The sequence below is a fragment of the Amblyomma mixtum genome, chromosome 3, assembly GCF_055824585.1.
Source record: "Amblyomma mixtum isolate Tamu chromosome 3, ASM5582458v1, whole genome shotgun sequence".
Lineage (NCBI taxonomy): Eukaryota > Metazoa > Arthropoda > Arachnida > Ixodida > Ixodidae > Amblyomma > Amblyomma mixtum.
The window spans coordinates 267331369-267351749 of NC_143014.1; positions in this window are offsets into that span (position 1 = coordinate 267331369).

Below are 20381 nucleotides of genomic sequence, written 5' to 3' on the forward strand. Positions count from 1 at the left end.
AGGTAGGCCAGGGAAACCACTTACATACATCTACCAACCGGCTTGCGCATCATACGCAATTTTTTGTTTTGCACTTAATTAATTGGCAATTAGGATAATTTTCTAAACGCGTAAACATTGACTTTAGACAGCAAATGTGAATAGCAAAGTTGGAGAACACCTTCAGAAACCCCCATTCTATTGATTTGCGATAAAGAAAGCCTCACGTGTTTTTTTCCCGAGCTCCGAAGAAATCCCGCGAAATACAACAAAAAAATCACGTGACTAGCGCATTCGCGCGCCACGATTGTGTTGCTCTCAACCGTGGCTTGAGTGAAAGAAATCAGCTGCTGGCAAGGCGCGACGACCTCAATGCTCCGGCAGGCCGATATGTCAACGGTTTTTGCGGCGCCCGCGCGAGCCAGTCTGCGAGCGTGACGGTGCAAGTTGCAGCGAACTTATCTTCTTTTCATCTTGAGAAAAAACAGCGCTTGCAGACAAAGGACCAGAACAAGGACACACAACTGCGCTGTCCAGCGCAGTTGTGTGTCCTTCTTGTTCTGGTCTTTGTCTGCAAGCGTTGTTTTTTCTCAAGATTAATCCCAACCAACTCGCCCAGCAACACACCTTGCTCAAGTTTTATCTTCTTTTGCCTCTCAGTGGCAAATAAAACTCGTCGAATTTATGTTTGTAGCCTTTGGCCGTTTCATAGCTCACAATGCCCGGCGCGTTCGCTGACCCGTTTTACTCCACAGCTGCTCAGGCCCCTTCCTTGGCTTCCGAAGTTCTCCGTAGAATGAAGAGCAGCCGGAAATGCGAACAGGGGAAATAGGTTCGTGGCATGTAACGGACGCCTCCAGTAAACGGATGAGGTGGAAAGGTCAACGGTGGAGGGCGTGGGAAGAGTGAAAGGCCTCAGGAGAAGATTGTAGAGGAGCAGGAGTCAGGACAGGCGAGCTAAGTTACATGGGCACGCAACTGGCGCCTGCGAGCGCACCTTCCGCTTGCCGATTATGTCTACTCGAGACATCTGAGTGGTTTAGCTACGTGAGCCCAATCTGGCTGCAGTGATGAAAGAAGACTTTTTCAGAATGATTGAAAAGATGTTAGTCGGGTGCAGCGAACGCTGAGACGCCGCAACATGTTTAGCTGCTCTGCTGGTCAAATTCAGTAAGGAGATAGCCTAATTGTAGAGGCTTTTTTTTGTGGCGGCGGACTCCGCACCGGTGCCGTATTGGTCAACGTAGCCCGACGTATTTTAGTTTTACGTGTGCAGGGGGGTGCTCATCACACAGTATATATGGGGTGCCCAGGCAAACTTTAGCCAACGGTTAAAAAAATAAGATATTTCAGGTAGGCCAGGGAAACCACTTGCATACACCTACCAACCGCCGGGGCACCAGCAAAGCATGCCGGCGGATCCGCGTACATCTCTCGCGGAAATATGCGAATCTGCCTCTAGTTTCGCGAAGGGCCCTTTCGTTTGCTGGCAGTCTTGCCAGCACCGAAGTGTCGTGGGGCTCGTTTCCTCACTTTGCCATTCGACACTTCCGCGATGAGTCAACGAGTAACTTGCCCTGTTCTTTACATAGAACTTGTCATCCTTGGAGAGGCGATACACGGGTGCGGTGGCGAAAGGAGAAGGGGAGAGAATCACAAGCTGTGGGCGAGTAATTCCATGTGGATAGGGTCTCCTGAATGTTTTTTTAATGTTTCTTTATTCGTTTTGCCAAGCCGTGGGTTCAAGGTTGTGCCCAACCTACAGGGGCTGTGGCTATTTTATATTAAAATTTATTTGTTTAGCAAAGTCTAGGGCGGGCCTTGAAACATAACCCCCCTAACTTCTTTATTTGTGAAGCATATAAAAATGCAAGCAGAACCATTGGACACCAGCCCTAGTCCTAGTCTTAGCCTTGTCTAGTCCTCTCTAGTTCAGCTAGAGACTCCGTGCATGTCACATACTTCTCCATGTACCTCGGCTTTAATCGAGACCTTCGGTCGATAAGTAAGGTCTTGTAGAGCATTTTCTTTGTGAGATCAGTTCCTTTTAGTTGCAGTTTGCTCAATTCGTCTGTGTGGCTTTGGTTCTACAACTTTTAAGTTTTGCCCTTGTACATTCATGTGAATTTCCGTAAATATATTTCCTAGTCTCGTCTTCATCTGCGTCATTGACCGTCTCCGCCTTCGCCGCCGAATAACCTCTTTTGGAGAGGCCTGTGCCTCTCCAAAGAAAGGAAAGAACCATCTTGAATTTACTTCGTCCTTGCGAAATGTCTGCGCAGCAACTGTTCAACAACAAATCCCAAGCACCCAGAGGCCCCTCCTCTGGTCCAAAAAAAATTCAAGAAATAGATATCCTCGACGCACTGTTAATTACTGCCCGGAGACGTAATCCCCTGCTACCTTGGAATAGTTTCCTGCTGAATGGGATTAGCTCTGACACACACTCACAAAAACCAAAGCCCACTGGAATTTATACTCCAACATTTCTCCGCAGTAATTGAAAAATACGGAAATTTGATTTTAGCACGAACAGCTCCTAAACAGCACTCTACATTCGGAATGCGAAAATACAAGTAAAATTGAGAAAAAAGCCAGTAATCGAAATAGTCAAGCATTAGTCTAGGCGCCCTTTATATAAACAACCAGGGGTTCAACTATGTTACAGCGAATGGTGGAGCAGCAGCTGTTCGTGCGGCTATATCACGAGAATATTGTTAAGACATGCTTTGAATTTGTTCAAGCGTCAAGGACTCTCAAAGGTCAAACCAAGGTCGAACCCACGGAATCACCAATGTTAATTTGGGCTGTACATGGTGGGGTCCAAATCGAAGGTTAAATTTTTTCGGGGGGGGGTAGAGGTGGGCTAAATTTCGGGAGTCAAGTTTGGAGATTACCATCATGATCCCCGTAGCAAAAATTAGCCTGGGCATCGATTCTGGTCGCAATCGAAGAAGGTGAAATTTCCGGGATGGGGTGGGCCATATTTTAGGATTTGGGGATTGCCACTGCATTGCGCGCATGAAAATTAACCTGGACGTCCATTTTGGGCGCAATCAATGGTCAAATTTCTGGGCTGGGACAAGTTTCAGAGTGGCCCACGTCAAAATTAGAGATTACCATCGTAGCGAGCCCATTCAAATTAGCTTGGAGATCGATTTTGTTACAAATCGATGGTGTAATTGGTACGTGGGATGGGCAACATTTTGGAAGCGACCCGGGTCTAATTTGGGAGATCGCATCGGCCGTATTCATATTATGCTTCTGCATCTGGCTTAAGGCTGGTGCTATGAGGTCGCCAAGTCCAAAGGTCACACCAATGTCATTACGCACACCGGACTCAAACTAGAGTTTTGAATTGAGTGCAGCTATCGCTCTAAAACCCATACGACGCCACACACAATGTCAGGTGGAAAACAGTTAACGGTTCCTTATGACGCGTTATTCGACCAGATCACACAAACTCTAGGTTAAATTTACCGAAAAGTGTGCCCAGGATGATGTAACCCTGATGTTCACCACCGGTCTCAAGCTCTGACCCCGGTCGACACTCCACGGTTTCAGACTTGCATTTGGTTGAAAACAATGGAAACCTTAATATTTAGATTTTTTAGGAATTTGTTCGAAAAGAACAGATTTTGTATTACACCGTCACTTCTGGATAAGAAAATTACGCCTACATGTTTGCGTGTGTTTGTATTGTATGCATCTACATATCTACACTCGCCGCGGTGGCTAAGTGGTAATGGCGCTCGGCTACTGACCCGAAAGACGTGGGTTCGATCCCGGCCGCGGCGTTCGAATTTCGATGGAGGCGAAATTCTAGAGGCCCATGTACTGTACGATGTCAGTGCACGTTAAAAAACCCCAGGTGGTCGAAATTTCCGGGGCCCTTCATTACGGCGTTCCTCATAGTCTGTGTCGTTTTGGGACGCTATACACCCATAAAGGTGTATGTGTCTACAGCGCCCTCACACACTGCTGTGTGTGCTGCCAGTTAGCTCACTGTAGTGCCGCGGTTTGCCATCGTGCCGCCATTTGTTGTTCCCAGCGGTTTTGTTTCCACCCTTTGAAGCACCTCCCGCTTTTTACTTGCACGCGTATTGGATATCGGCGTCAGTTTTTCTCGATCACAACGAGCGTAACAGCCTTAGCGGGGTGTCCCAATTTTTCTTGATAGTCGCAGAATGCAGCTCGGGGCAACGAAAGTAGAAGGGCGACAGTAAGTCAACAAGGAAGGAGGAGAGGAGGAAAACGCGTTTGGTTTAGCTCGTGCCGGCTCCCTGGCCAGCACGACGCCGTCATGAGCTGTGAAACACAGCGCCTGTGCGAGGGTGCCCGCCCTCTGGGTGTGTAGGCGACAGGCTGCAGCGGCGCAGCGCCGCCTGTTGGACCGCAGCTGGAGCGGTTGCTAGGCAACGGCGACTCAAGGTCGCTTGGTAGCCGCACCGCCACGAGCATACGCGACGAGCCGAGCTGGGCTCCAGTAGTTAAACCGTGCGAAAGCAGGTGTGCATTCTTCAATTGGAGGGGGCACTTAAACTCCGCCTTAAAGGTGTGGCATGTTGTATTTAGTGGGATAATACCCTTGTATGCTGAATTGGTAATTCCTACTTGAGATTCATAGATGGCGGCGAGATCTCATATACCCTACCAGCGCAGTGGCGCAGCGGTGAAGCGATGCGCCACTGCACTGGCAGGTGGCTGTTTCTACCCATGCCACCCGTCACGATTTTGCGACCCACGTTGCTCTTCCCGAGCAACCTCTCGCGCAGATGGCTGGGGCGCGGCGCCATCTGTTGGAGCGCAGCTAACGCGGTTGCGAGGTGACGGCGACTCAAGGTCGTTTGGTAGCCGCACCGCCAGGAGCATACGCAAGGAGCCGAGCTATAGACTCCAGCAGTGTTGCTTTCGCAACAAAACATTTCTTAAGAGCTTAAATACTCCGCGGGTTTGGCAGGAGAACCCATTGGTGGCCGTCGTAATCCGGTCCCTCTGAACCAACGATTTCTGGACGAGGGGCCTGTTGCTATGAAGGGTTGCCTCCCAGCGTTGATATGTCGGATCGGGATTGCTGTCCAAGTCTGGGTTTTCTTGACATTCCCAGACTGTGGGATAAAGTGTGCCAACTGCTCCACAGAAGGGGCAGGACGGATCGTGTCTGGATACAATTTACTCATTAAGTAGGGATTGGGCAGGGTGTTAGTTTGTAGTCGCCTGATTATGTCCTCTTCAAATTTGCTAAGGGTTTTGTGAAGAGGATATTTCCTTCTTATGATCTTATAGTACTTCGTAGTCTCTGCGTAGCTCAGTAAGGGTTATTAATGGTTTCGCAGAGAGTCTGCATGCCAGATGCTCGGAGGAGGAAAGCTCGAGCAGCTTTTTCGGCCGCCTCATTGCTCGTCGTTCAGAGGTGCCCTGACGTCCCTTTCTCCACATCCTCCGCATGCAGGGCATTTTTGCACCACATTCCTCACGTTTCCGGCTGACAATACGCAGGGTACGATGCCATCCCACGTGGTCCATCAGTCTTCGCTCTCCATGGGCGGTCATTCCGGCTTTCGTGCACGCCAGCTCTCGAATATAGGACCAGAGACTGACGTTGACTCCCCAGACGAAGTTATGGAGCCTTGTAATTACTTTTTGACGTGTCGTCACCGTTGGTACGCGCTTTGGTAGCGCTTGCACCCGATCGTGGACTGAGCGTGTGCATGTGGTCCGGTGCTCATCAACGAATGGACAGTGCGGCCCGGTCGAGCAGTGACATACTATAGGGGACAGCTCAAATTATAAATGATTTCAAGAGAGCACAGGATGTACGCTGTCGATCCTGTGTCCTCCTCTTAGTATTCATAGTTTACGCTGGAACCTATGTGATGGTGGAGAACAGTTGCATATTTAAATTTTTCAGATCTGTGCCAAATTTTCGCGATCCTTACGTTATTAAACGCGCAGGTATTACAGACGGCTGCCTGTAGATGCGATTTTCAAAGGTGACCAATAAACTTTTAGTTGCATAAAAATGGTGACCTTTTTTTGCGCCCTGTGCTATGTTAGTTATTTGAAATACCTGTCCAAGAGCAAAAATTAACCGCAGCCTTCAAATTCATGTCTGGTTCCCTCTAGATCCCCAATCACATGTCACTGACTTCCGTGGCAGACGGAAACCCAGGCTAGAGTGATGCTTAGTGATATTCCCAGGCCATTTCGGGATCTGCTAGGGATATCGGCTTATCTTATCAAGACATCTCACGGATGTCCGCTGGATGTCAGAGTTGTGACTGGGTTGTATGAACTGGCGTGTCCATTTTGGGGCCTTGCTGCCAAGCACGCGCCCTTGAATTAATGAATTAGCTTGATTTGCGTTTTTTTTCGGTGGTTTATGCCGCGCTTATTTATATATTCGATTGGCCGGAAGCCAACGAAGGCTGTGCATAGTGAGTGCCGGCGTGTCTATTTTCGTCCGTTTGTACATACCTCGTGCTGTTTGAATTCGACTTGCTTGGCTTCGGGCGCATTGCCTCACCATTATACCAGAGACGAATCATTTTTGTTTCTGGTGTCAGGGAGCACTTAAAACTTATTAGATCTTGCCTCCTACCACTATTTTTCGCGTAGGCGAAGGCTGTTTCAGACACAGTCGTAGACGGCTCAAGTAGATAAAGTGTATGCTGGTATGCTGAGAGCGTTACCACTTATTGGTCTCTTAATTTCACTTCGCTCATCAACAGAGACAAACATCTTCATGACCCGGAGGACTCCCATAATTCAAAAGACACTCACGACCGAGTCAACTTTCCCGACCAAGTCAAGCGCCCCCATCGCTCCACTGCGGAGCGCCCCCAAGGGAGCACTCTGGAGCTACACCGAAGTGGACCTGCTATGGAGCAGTACCCTTATGGCTCCACTGTGGAGCATCCCCATGGCTCCGTGCAGCAGCTCCATGACGTAATGGAGGAGCCCCGTAGCTCAGCCCAGCAGCACTGTAGTTCAGTTGAGCACCGCCGTCAGGCAATGGAGCATCCTGATGATGCAATGGGACGCCCCCACGACTGGGTGGAGCAGTCCTGCGAGTCCGTGCATCACGCCGATGCCGGTAAAGTGACAGAGACTGGTGAGTTCGTTTTCAAGCTGTTACACGTCTACTTTTCTGTGATAACTGGCTCAAAGCCAGCAGTTGCCATCTGTGATGTCTAAATGCTCGTTTCAGGACTTGAAGCCCTCCTCACACCTCTTCCGCAAAACAGGCAAGTCCCTTTCGAAAATTCTCCCTTCCAAAACTTCCTTCCAGAACTGCTCGCTAGTGTCCTGGCATTTAAATGATGTGTGATGTCACTTTAAGTGTTCCTAAATTTTTGTTCCATGTCATAATTGTTTAGTTTTCTTCGCGTCACTTGCACCTCACCTACTGAAAACTGAAAAAAAAAACCTGTAGCTGTAGGATATGTTGGAGAGGAGGAATAACCGCGAACTTGACAGGACTGAAGAACGAGAAGAGGACAGGACGAGCGGTAACTAGCAACCAATGTCAGACCAACTGGCCCAAAGCTTCCCCTTGCTTTAGGATATCTTTATTTCTGTTGGCGGGAAAGAGCTCTAGGGTGGTTCGGTCACAAACAAGCCTGCTCCTAGTTGGTTGCTGTGCGCATGGAGCCCGAGATAGTAGGCAAAAAGGCTCCAAACTGGGATAATTGTGCATGCAGTAACAAGAAGGTGCTTTGTTTCCTTAGGCTTCTAGGCTCACTAGAAGCTATCATATTTGGGTTGCGATACTGAAAGAAGAATATTTCAACCACTTCTTCGATTTGAATAATTTTGGGTGGTTAATATAAATTTGCACTATATTCCAGTGGAAAGCCTTCGCATTATCACATAGGAAAAGCGGGTGTACTCAACTTGTAAAGCGCGAGAAAGAGCGTTTCCGACGATGTTATCACCTTCCTGATCAGTTAGCGAGTAATTACTTATAAGCGTTAGCATGTTTTGCCGAGCTAGTAGCGTGTTTCAGCAGCCATCGGGTTCAGGAACACCACCGCTGTGCCGATAGAGGAAGGAACGTGGGCCGGAGACGGGGAGTAGAAGAAAAAAGGCAAAATTATATTTACATATTTAGAACGTTATTTACAAACATCAACAAACAGAGTAAAAGCTGAGAAGAGGCTCAGGGAACCGCTCTTCGATGAACATGTCGGGCGCTTTAAATAGCCTCTCCCGTTTTCTTCCCGCCTATTTCGTCCAATCGTAGGGAATTCGTCTTGGGCGCCGCCTTTGAATGGAGCCAACGACGCTTATTGGCTGCTTTTGCCATCTTGTCACATTGGGTATTCATTAACGGCGCTCCCCTCTCCAGCGTCTTCCTCGGCTGAGTCACTTGGATAAAATCTCCCGAAGGTGCCCTTTCCTCAGGTCACCTCCTCACCCACAATTGGACGCGCAGTTAACCAAACGCAGCCGTCAGCTGGCCAGGGCCCATGCCTTTGTTCAAGGAGGCGCCCGAAGGCAAACACTGGAAGCGGCGCCACCCGCGCCGTCGACAAAAGAGCGACGCACGGATGATTGACAGCCGCTCGTCCCAATGCGTGGCGGCAGGCGTTGAGTGCTGTCTCTCTGGTGGTGGTACATCCATGGTCGCAGGGTCATTACTGCTGCGTTGGGTGCTGCCTAAGAAAAACCCCTTATGTCGGGAAAACTGGGTGGCAGTGACGCCGCAGTGGAAGAAAGGAGTCGTCTAGACTCAGTCTCCGTCCGTCGTGTCGGGCGCCACTATTCATTGCAGGTGTCGCATGCGAGCTCCCTACTCGGAGAAGCACCACAGTGGCACAACCCGACACTGCCTCTGGAAATGGCTTAAGTGAAGACGACTGTGGCAGGAACACGCATAGGGGGGGGGGGGGGGGGGGGGTTAGAGTCACAACAGCGTCTACATTAGCGCAGCCGCAGGTGAGAGCGTAGTCGTATTTATACGCTTAGGCGGATGTTAATTAGTAACTACTCCCTGACTGAAATCTTCCCCACCTTGAGGGCTTCATCCAGATGCAATGGACTTTCTGATGAGCTGTTCTGGAGCGCCGTAGGAGCACTTAGAAGACTGGATTCAAAGGCAGTTGAGTGCTTCAAAACACAGGAGTTTGTTTCGTTCTCTGGAAATAAGACAAATTATATTGGAAGGCTCCGAGTAGTTGGGAACCCGATTTGAACAGTAATCCGAAAAAAATGCCACTTTTTCCGAGTATCCCCGCAAGGAAAACCTTTACACAGAATTATCGATTATAAACTGCATAATACACTCCATTTCCCTCAAGTGAAATTACAATTTCTCGAAATGCGAAACCATGCAATACGCCGGCAGACATTTTCAAAATAAATTGTTTTGCCTTTGTGAACACTTTACGGCCCTGGCAACCTTTGTGACCACCCACCCCCTAGATATACCAGCCCTGCGTACGTTTTAGCTGTGCTATCACATGCAGTATGACTTGCAATGCGCCACCGCCTCCGCAGCGCCCTGGCGGCCCAGCTCATTACGAGGCAGCATGGCTACAGGTGCAAGTTTCACCATTCCAAAGATGCTCGTCGCCCCTGAGACCTCCCCTATAAGGTCCCTGTATTTTTAGAAGGTAGCGCAAACTTCTCCTCACCGTTTCCTCCTCGCCCCTTCCTTTCGGCTGCCATTAGTGAGCGAAGCGCGCGGCCGCTACCGCTCGCTTCATTTTGTATCGCATGCGGCGGGTTGAAGCGCTTGCTTGAAACGCAACTGCTCTGGGCGCATTTTCACGAGGTACCTCAGATAAGATAAGACGCGCCCGGCTGCAGCCGAGAGCGTCTTCAAAAATGCATAAAGCCTACGATCACGCAAAGCGCACTTATGTCGCGGTATTTCTGCGCTCAATAATGGCGCCGTTTTCCCGCGATATCTTTGCGGTAACGAAAGCCGCGCGGGTTCTTCGTCACGTATGAAGCCTCTTGCAATGAGAGAGCAGAAAACGGCGAAGTCAGGAGAGGGGTAGAGGACGGGGAAGAAATTCTCCTTTCCTAATTGAACAATGGCCGCATTTGCTTTTCAGTCCCGGACTGCCCTTGACTACTTGCGGACTCGAGCCCGGTATTTGTTTTTCTCGGACAGCCCGAAAGCTCCGCCCACCTGCCTGCGTCGTTATAGCAACGCGTTCGTCTTTTGCCTATGGCAGTTCGCGGGCTACTTGGGGCTGTGAGGAGGCAGCAGAGGACAGCTGCACGCCGCGCTGCCAGCCATATTGAGTTAGACTCTGTGCATTTTGCGTACTTTTCGCGTTCCTGGAGGACGATATTTTGCGTTAAACCTTCACATGAGGTCCTTAGCTACTCTCTGAGCCATCGTACGACTTTGTTCTTGCCTCTTCGTTCTATTTTCTTGAAATCCACCGCACTCGGAGCTGCGAGCGCGTATTGTTTGCTCGTGTCGTCAAAAGTTCCTTGTTCGCTTGTTTTGCGGCATGCTGTCTGCGCGCTTATACCTGAAAGCATCGCAGGTGAACCACTCGTATACTGGAGCAGTTAAAGCTCTTGCTGTCAACATTTTTGCGAAAGCTTTCGTCTATCTGCCTATCCGCAACGAGTTCGGCTACTTTGTGCAAACTTCGGCGCGAGCAGTAGCGGCGAACATACCGCCGAAGCTGAGTTCTGTAATGCACCTACGCTAAGCTGACAGTACGGTCTTCAAATCGACTCAGTATCATGATCGAGCGCAGGGCGTTGCTTCGTCGTCGTGGTGGCCATGGCTTGCGTCGTCTCCTTTAGATGACAGCGTCCAGGTACGGTAATCGAGGGGGAGCCCGGCTTTGGCGGCGAGTCCGCAAGCAGCCTATGGCAAGTAGGTCATGGGACCATGACGCTTTTCCTGTCCGAGCGGAAAGCGAGACCTGTCAGCAAGTAGTCCGGGACTGGAAAAACAAATACGGCCAATGATTTGAGCTACCTTTGGAACATACATGGGCCTTACTCCCCTATGCTCCTCCTCTCTCGCGAAGTAGATCACTCGTTGAAGCGACAACCGGGCGCACCGATGAGGGCTCTTTCAATGCCCTAGCTTAGAGCCGAAGTGCATCTCTCGCCTTTTTTTCGCGCACATCGCATGCTTCACTGCGAGCGAGCTCCCCAGTGCTTTGCGGCACGCTTTGGAGCGTTGCAAGTTATACTGTGCGCGATAGAACGTTGAACACTGCGTTAGGGTAACGCCTTGAACGGTGACTTCTTGTAAACTTCTTTTTGGCTTAGCAAATGCCCCTTATTTTCTACGGAAGTGTCCACCGCAATATCCGAGCTTAAATGACAGCGTTGTTTCGAAATCCGACAACTTCGTAGAGTGGAATTAGGGCATTCGTATAATCCAAGAAACATGAAGCGACGGGCTCCCCAAGAAGCGCTCGGTAGCCGCGGGAGCTTCCTATTGGATGTTTGCCTTGCCCAGCTGGCTTTGCCACTTGAGGCTGTCTTGTTGCTGTTTTGGTTGTGCGCAACTACTCTCTCCCGAAAATTAGTTGGGCGATTTTTTTGCGCTAATTCTGTTGGCTGCTAGTATTAGTCGCTTCTCGAAAGTTTCTGGCAATATCTGATCTTCCACTGCTGCCCTGATTTAAGACTGTCATAGAGTGAGATCAAATATCTTTCCTTGGTCGCTTTCTTGTTCGTTTTTCTTCCACAGATTTCAGAGGAGGAGGAGGAAGACATTTATTGCGAGTTTAAAAGTTGGTTGGTCTCAGTCCGGCAGCCCAATAGCCTGAAGCGCTGCTCGTCCCATCTCCGCCAGGTTCTTCTGGAGAGCGGGGTTCTCTCTGCGCAGGGTGGCCTCCCAACACTCATAGGTTGTGTAAAGTGTGTCTTCCGAATTTAAGTTTCGTTGGCAAAACCATGCCATGTGAAACATTGTATGCCTCGTTCAAAGTATCTGGGCCGCCGCGGTGGCTCAGCGGTTACGGTGCTCGGCTGCTGTCCCGAAAGACGCGTGTTCGATCCCGGCCGCGGCGGCTAGAATTTCTTTGGAGGAGAAATTCTAGAGGCCCGTGTACTGTGCGATGTCAGTGCACGTTAAAGAACCCCAGGTGGTCCAAATTTCCGGAGCCCTCCACTACGGCGTCTCTCATAGCCTTAGTCGCTTTGGGACGTTAAACCCCAGAAACCAACCAACCAACCAACCAACCAACCAAAGTATCTGGATTGGGCAAAGTGTTAGTTTGAATTCTCCTAAATATGCGTTCTCCCTTTTCAGATTCTTACTCGCTGTGCGAAGAACTATTCTGTTCACCCCGTAGTATTTCTGTGATGTCCGCATAGCTTCATAGCGTGAATTTGTCGGGTCGCCAAAAGAGTGTGACGGCTGCATACATCAGGGCTTGGAAAAGTGTGCCTCCAGCCTCAGATCACCCGCCTGATTTCCTCTGGGCGTGTTCGTGTGCCCGTGGGTGCAGAGTAGCAAAACATTGCTCGGTTCTGCTTCTTTTAGTATATTCCACTACGGGTGGCTTACTCGCCCGCTGATGAAATTCCGCACTCCTGTTTGAGAATCGGACATCACTGCTGCATTCCGGTTCCAAAGGATAGAAAAAGCCAAGGCTGCATCTTCCGCCTCCGTTGCATTCTGCACTGATTATTTCGCTCGTAATGGGGGAGCTTTCGGGCGTTGCCATCGATATTTCGGCTATCGCGTTCACGGGGCCAGTTTTATCTACGCATCAGCATTGGGATAATGAACAATGTACGAAAAATGCAGATTTCAGAGTTCGAGGTACTCTACTGCACCTACGCCAGACGGCTTATGGCGCGTCTCGCCTCCGAGTGCACGCTTGGCAGCGTCATAAGTCGTTTACCAGTCAGGATGGTCAAAGAGGTTCTGGTCCTACGGGTCCACCGTAAACGTGCAGCATAGTTCTAGATTTCTGCTACTCTTGTTCCTGGCTCGTCGAAGGCAAACTTCCTGCGGCCAGTTGCATTTTGTAGAGAAAGTCTGACTGATCCAACAAAGCGGTCATAAAACTAGCTCCACCATGTGGCGCGTTTATCGATTAACTTTCATTCGCTCGAGTCTTCTGATTTTCGAATATGGGCTCTGAAGATCTATTTTCTTTCTGGCAGAAGAACGCGTTCCCAAAGTAGATGACACTTTGTACCTCTTCGTGAGCTGAAGGTTCCGGACACCATCAAAAACGATTGCTCTGAGATCTCTTGCAGACAATAAGTGTGCTCCATTGCCACACCGGCATCAGCGCTGGTGCAAGCAGACGCAGACAGAGCTGGTGATAGAATGGGCGCTTATTTTGTTGCAATAGGAGAATATATAGGACCGCGAAACTTACAAATGGTTGTTCGTCCGCCGGCACACACTCTTTCAGTAACTTTAGACTTCAGTAGAGAGGCTTCAGTAGAAGCATTTAGCATAGCGCACTCCGTCACTCGTACAGCTTAACCCGTACCACGCGCCACCACTGCGCATACAGGTCGTCCTGCAGGCACCAGGCGCCGACCAACTGTAGCCAGCTGTGGGCACATCTGCCGCATCGAAACCATTGCGCATGCCCAGTGACCCCACGTGATGCTCTGTGACAGTGATGACAGTGCGCACTATGCGAAAAGAATGAAGTGCCTCATCAGAAAAGGCACCTTTTGGGTACTGTCGGAATGCTCGCGTCACCGGGTCCTGACTGCGCAATACCTCAGTGTGGGGTTACAAGTGACCGCACCGCTCACTGGATTCTTCATCACCGGTTGACCTTCGGGGTGGAGTTTCTCTAGTTCTTCGCACACGGTGCTTCTAATCTCCTGAAGTTAGCTCGGATCATCGAGCGTCGGGGCACGGTAGTCTACGGCCACCGTATCCGCCTGACGGCGGTACTGCTCGAATTGCTGGCATAGCGCGCCTTCAATGCTTGCTGCTTTTCTGGCAAAGGCGGCAGTCCTTCGGTGGATGGCACCCTTCAAACAGTTCTTCCGCCACGCTTCGCATCAGTAGCCGCTCGTTGTTCGTTTTGGATTAAGCACGGTCGGCTCCATTATACAGGCGCGTCATGTTCTCCAAGAATATGGCAACACGATCCTTCATTCGCTGGGCTAGAGACTGGAGGCTCATTCGGGCCCTTTTCTTTCCTTGGTCGGGAACGTGGTCAGCAGCTGCCGACAAAAATGTTTCCGGTCATTCGAAGACTCATTGTTATGAAACCACAGTTTAGCTGTCCTGCAGTGCAAAGAATGCATTTTGCGCCACACTGTCGAAACTACCAATCCTCAACGAGCCGACTAAGTGGCTCAGTGATTATGGTGCTCGGCTGCTGACCGAAAGAAGCGGGTTCGATCCCGGCCGCGGCAGTCGCATTTCAATTGAAGCAAAATGCCACAAGTCCATGTACGGTGCGATGCCAGAGCATGTTAATGACCCCGAGGCGGTCGAAATTACCCGGAGCCGTCTACTACGGCGTCCCTCACAGCCTCAGTCGCTTTGGTACGTTGAACCCCATAAACTCCAACGGCCTCGGACCTGTAGCTGTGAAAGGGTGTTGGTGCGCGCGGTGCGTGGAGCTTTTCTGGGAGCTTCCTGCCAGCTGTATTGCTTGTCTTAGCCGTCGTGGATAGCGTTCTCGGAGTTGTTGTGATACCATCAAACACTGCAGATAGGCCACGTACAACAGGCTCACGTTGTGGGCACTGGTCCTATCCATACATTGCAAGTCTGCGTCGGCCTCTTCACGACAGACGTACGTGAGCCACTGCGCCTCGCACATTTGCAAGAAACCTCGGCAGTAAACGGTAGACTAAACATCAGTACATGTGGTAGTAGCAGCACAGTTGGCACGAGGGTAAAAACCGAGATGTCCAAGCGTAAACAAGGCTCTAGCAGGTGTCAACAAATGGAATTCGGCCACATGGCGGCACTATCAGAGTGGTTAGCGGTGTGGAAATATCTTATATAGAAACAGTTATCATTACTATGAGTGATATGATTGACCGTTGGGAAGGATGTGGCGTTCAATGGATATGCCCTTGATGTATCCGAGATGGTTCTCATCACAGTTATCAGCACGCCAATTTTATGCTTTAAATATGCAGAACACTTTCAAGTCTACTATTCTGTTCAGTGCTGCATGAGCCCAATTTGAATTAAACTAGGACGATGAACGCCAACACAGGTATTTTGAGTGCATGGTCATAAATCAAATAAGTCGCTTATTTTTCCCTAAAAGAAAGAATTATGTCGCTTCTTTAACCACCCGCCGCGGTGGCTCAGTGGTTACGGCGCTCGGCTGCTGACCCGAAAGACGCGGGTTCGATCCCGGCCGCGGCGGCCGAATTTCGATGAAGGCGAAATTCTAGAGGCCCGTGTACTGTGCTATATCAGAGCACGTTAAAGAACCCCAGGTGGTCGAAATTTCCGGAGCCCTTCATACGGCGTCCCTCATAGCCTGAGTTGCTTGGGGAGGTTAAACCCCAGTAAACCAAGCCAAACTTCCTCATACCAGGGTTTCAAACGATACGCAGAGAACTCTGGATAAAGACTGTAAGTGGTACAAGCAATTAAATAAATCATGCCATCAAACCACAAAAAGGCAAAACCAATTTAAAAGGAATGCAGGCACAAGACGTGCACTGCAGGCTGATATGAAGGCAAACGCACTTCGCTCACTAGCACATTCTTACCAGTCAGTGAGGACAGCAGTGTTCCAAGTTGCTAATTAGTCTTCTTGTGCTTTACCTCTCACTCAAGTGTACTGGACAACACAACTGTTGATTTTCCCTGCAATACAGGCTGTACGTTGAGGCCGACAGAAGGCCTCGCCCGCACCACTAATATTACTGAAGGAGCCCCTCGATCTCTTAGCTGTGCAAAGCCTTGGCCGCAACTATAGCGCATGCCAACGAGCTCACGCGCCTTCCTGTAGACCGTGGACAGCCTAGCCAGCTTTAGTATGCTGTGATTGGTGTTGAGGGCGCTATCAACACACGCACGACCCACGACATGGCCGAATTTAGGTACACATGCCGGATTGACATCCTCAACTATGAACGCCTCTTTTTCCCGCTATCCGCATTGACTTCACCGCTTAGAAAAAGGGTCATGGAGGGATGTTGTAATAAATGGCGGGAGACCTGTCCGGAATACTTAGTCCCGCTTCCTTGGCCTATGAGTCGATACGGGCTGTGGTAAAAGTGGGCACGCGGAGGTAATTCCGCTGCGAGCATCTTTTAGAAAGTTAGCTCTACTCACCGCGGTACACTCCGGTAAGCGCCTCACGCCGGTACTTTGAGCTTCAAAATCAGCCAAGTAAAAGCGGGAATTACTCGATTTCGCTACTGTTTAGGTATTTGTCTAGGCGTAGTATATGTAACGTGATGAATCATAAGTTTCGATCATTGGATAATTATACAGTTATGTCGACTAATTACTGGGTCGAATGAATTCGCGAATTGGTTAATTGCAACTAAAACTAAACTTTGCGCTACAGAATTGAGTCATATACCGTAGCAAAGCATAGTTTAAGCGCAAACCCACTGGGCTATTTAGTGACCAGAATTACTGTTAATTACATAATTGCAGTTACAACCAAACTTTGCGCTATAGCGCGCAGTCAAATACCGCTGGAAAGCTTAGGTGAAGTGTCATGCAATGTCCTAGTCAGCGACCCGATTTAATTAGCGTTCATTAGGTAATTGCAATTAAAGCCTGAACTAATCATATCAACAGAGCTACGCTCTACTAACTAAGTGTAACACAGTTTAACTATTGCCAATTTTTCTTCTCTTCCCCACGATGTCTTGTGGGATTGGGTACATAAGACCGAAGGCTATGACTTGACTGATAATAGCTGCCCTTTGGACTATAAAATCTTCTCGCGCTTTAAACTTCTACAGCTGCCATTCATCACGGTTCGCATTGTAGCCAGAGGAAGTTAGAACCGTCAAGCACACCAAACGCACTGCCAAACGGTCAAACCATGCAGCCGTGGCTCGAAAATAAATAAACAGCACAAGCGATTTGAGAAGCACAGCGCGCTCGTCGCGGTCTGCGTGAAACAGAGTTTGCAGAACGGGGGAACTTTTGGGACCTTCTAAACTCTTTTCAGCATGCCACGCACCGCCCCCCCCCCCCCCTCCCTACCCCTTAGAAAAAAATATAATCGCGATTCCTGGATTGCGGCGGTAGCGTGGGAAAACCGGGACGATAGAGTTCCAGCTCATTTGCTGTCTGGACATGGCTTTTTGTAAGGGGCTGCAAGAACTGTATGCCGGTGAGAATTCTTCGGATGCTGCAGAGTCACCATCACTAACACATACTTCTGAATCACTGCATATTCAATATCACATACCTGAAATGCTTAGAGCGAGTGGATGATAGGAGTTTGTTCCGGTCACACTGTGTAGGAGACTCTATTTAAGCAGGCTAACTTCCGCCAAAACTTGACTGCCGACTCCTAGTCACTGGAACGGCGTGAGCGTTTGATGTCCATGTTTTGCTGATCGTAAGGCAGAGTGAGATATTTAAAAAGCCAGAGAGGACGGGTCAGGAAGAGAGCAGAGTGCATCAGGTAACAAACGGGGGTTAATGACATCCAAATCAAAATCAAGAGGAAGAAATGGGCTTGGGCAGGGAATGTAATGCGAAGGCAAAATAACGGATCGTTTTTTATGGTCACGGACAGGATTCCAAGAGAAAGCGTATCAGGGGTGGGAAGAAAGGTAGGTGGCCGGATGAGATTGTTTGCGGGGATGAGGTAGTCACGGATGACACAAGACAGTATTCATTGGAGAGAGGCGCGAGAGGCCTTTGTCCTGAAGTGGGCGTAGTCAGACTGATGACGGAGATTATAAGCCCTTTAGAGAGCAGAGAGAATGGCGATTTTCACCGTACCAGCACTGCAGTTAAATGCAGTGCTCAGAGCCACAAATTGCACGTACAGAGAGATGTTATTAGCGGCACAACGCTACGCCAAGAGACAGACGCATTAAACAACACCAGAAATATTTCGCCGGAATCGCCTCAGCCATTCGACGAGAGGATGCTGGAACACCTCGTCCGAAGACGTTGGCTTCCAAAGAGACGCGCTTTCATCGCGGGCTCGATACGCTGAGTGGCAGAGGGGTTGTCCGGGAAGTTGTGCGGTATAGTGGTAGTTCAAAATACACAGTCGGAGACGAGACATTATGGCGCGGACTCTCTTGTAGCACGCAGCCTTTTTTTCTCAAAGGGCACCGCGTCTGGTCGTAGTCTAGCTCCAAAACGGGGAGCAAATATAGGCTTGACGCCGCAGTCGTCCTCTTGCAGCTTCTTGTCTGCGCGCTCTATCGGCCATGGAAGGGATAAATTAGACTTCCCCGGCGGCAATCGCTGCGGCGTGCAAGCGGCGTTGAGGGGGCGTCGCCACATTAAACGCAACGCTACGCACCGCTGCCGGTGATTAGATGAACGCTTACGATCGTACAAGAATGTTCGGTGGCTCACGAGCGCCTGCTTCTGTTCTCGGCTTGCCGGCTCCTTAATGCGCACCGATCTAGTGACAGTCATACAAAACATTTAATGAGCCCCTTGTACTCCATTCATTGGATTGAAGTCGTAGATAACTTCGCCCCGAATCATCTTAATGCTCTTAAGAATGTGCGTCCACCCGGCCGTGGCGCCTGCGATACAATAGAGGCGAACTCAAGGCGCCTGTGTACTGTGCAGTGTCAGTGCGCATCGAACTCGACGTGGTCGAAATTCCGGTTCCTCCACGGTGCCCATGTAGCCAACGGAAAGCTTGAGGACGTTATACCTCATACCATCAAACATTATAATGATCTATGCCGACAATTTTCCTTTGTAATTTTCACTCTTCCGTCACAGCTACTTTTGCGGCCTAATCATTTGTCCGCCATCATCATCGCAATAACCAGCATGCACAGTGCCCTCAAACTTTGGAAAAAAGTAGGCTTTCGAAATTGTGCCATGAATGAAAAACTGCAGTATATCGAACGACAGCGCCGTGGGCCCTTTAAGCCCCAGAACAACTTGCCCGTTGGTTCTTTGTAAATACACGTTCACTGAGAGAACTTTTCTGTGCCAACGAACACACGGTCCATCCAGCCTTGATGAGGTTCCCGCTAGAAGGTTTGTAATAAATTACGCGAAGTGAACAGTCGGAAATTTTCAGAACACAATTCAGTCCTATCAGGTGAGAATTTGTTTTGGATTTCAAAAACCTCTGTTTTGTTGTTCATGCGCCGGATGGCTTTCAACAAGTATGTGCTCAAGTTAATTACCGTAGTCGAATTGTTTACGAGTCTAGGGTTCTAGAAGCACGTATGAGAAATGCTCAACTTTTGAGTGCAGAAAAAAACGAACTTTCATTCGTCCGTAATTAATTTGTTTAAATTTTTGTAGCCTTCCTGTTTTGGAAAGTCCCAAAATAAAGTCGTCTAATTCAAGTCGTGGAATGCTTTCAAATGAAATTAAATATCAAATTTAATCACAGAACGACTATTATGACAGAACAGTGGAACTCCTGACTTCTGTTCAAAGGAACCTTCAGCTTGGCTAATCTAGCACTACATTGTGCTGCACGTTTTTTTTTTCCTCAGTCCAGCGGCTCACCCTAACGGACCTGATTCACGCGTAAAACCTACGGAAGAAAAGAACCAAGGAGCAGAGATGGATTTAACGCGCGCTGAACGCCTTGAACACAAAAGTGCCGCTCTGAAAACGGAAACAAGTCCTGAGAAAGAAGTAAAAAAAGAGACTGTGACCATCCCTAGTGACTTAGGATGGCCCATTGCTGCTGCTAAGGAAGCAGAGTCGAAGTCGCTGGAGTCAGACGACACGGACTTGGTCTTTGTACATGCATTTTCCCGAGATACGGATGTGGTGTACTATTTGCCAAAAGATTCGAGTTTTGTAGAGCAAGTGCGTCGTCGCACAGCCGAAGAAGGACTATGCTCTTCGGAACCAAAAATGGTGGACGGAGATATCAAGGTCCAACCAGATCCCAACAGAAGCCGAATAAAACAACCACGAGTCATACTCCATCTTGACATAACACCAGTTCAAAATTCTGAAACGAAAGTCGTTAACGACCGTGATGCGCAACCACAGCAGTGCACACGTGAAAAATTGTCTTCCGCGCCGGAGGATAAAGAGAATACAATACACCTGGATCACGTGCAGGAAGAATATGAAGGAGAGTCTTACGAATTGGACAGTGACTTTTTGAAGGTTTCAAGCTGTGACCTTTCATATAACCTACCTCATGGGAAAAAGACACAGAGGGTGCCCTTAGCAGCTGTCAATTCATCAAGCAGTACAGCAAACATAAAGAAACCGTGCTACACCCGCAAGACACAAGGACCTTTCGAGCCACATGATCAAACTAGCTCAAGTGGCCCACGTTTTGAAGAGCGTGGAAACATTA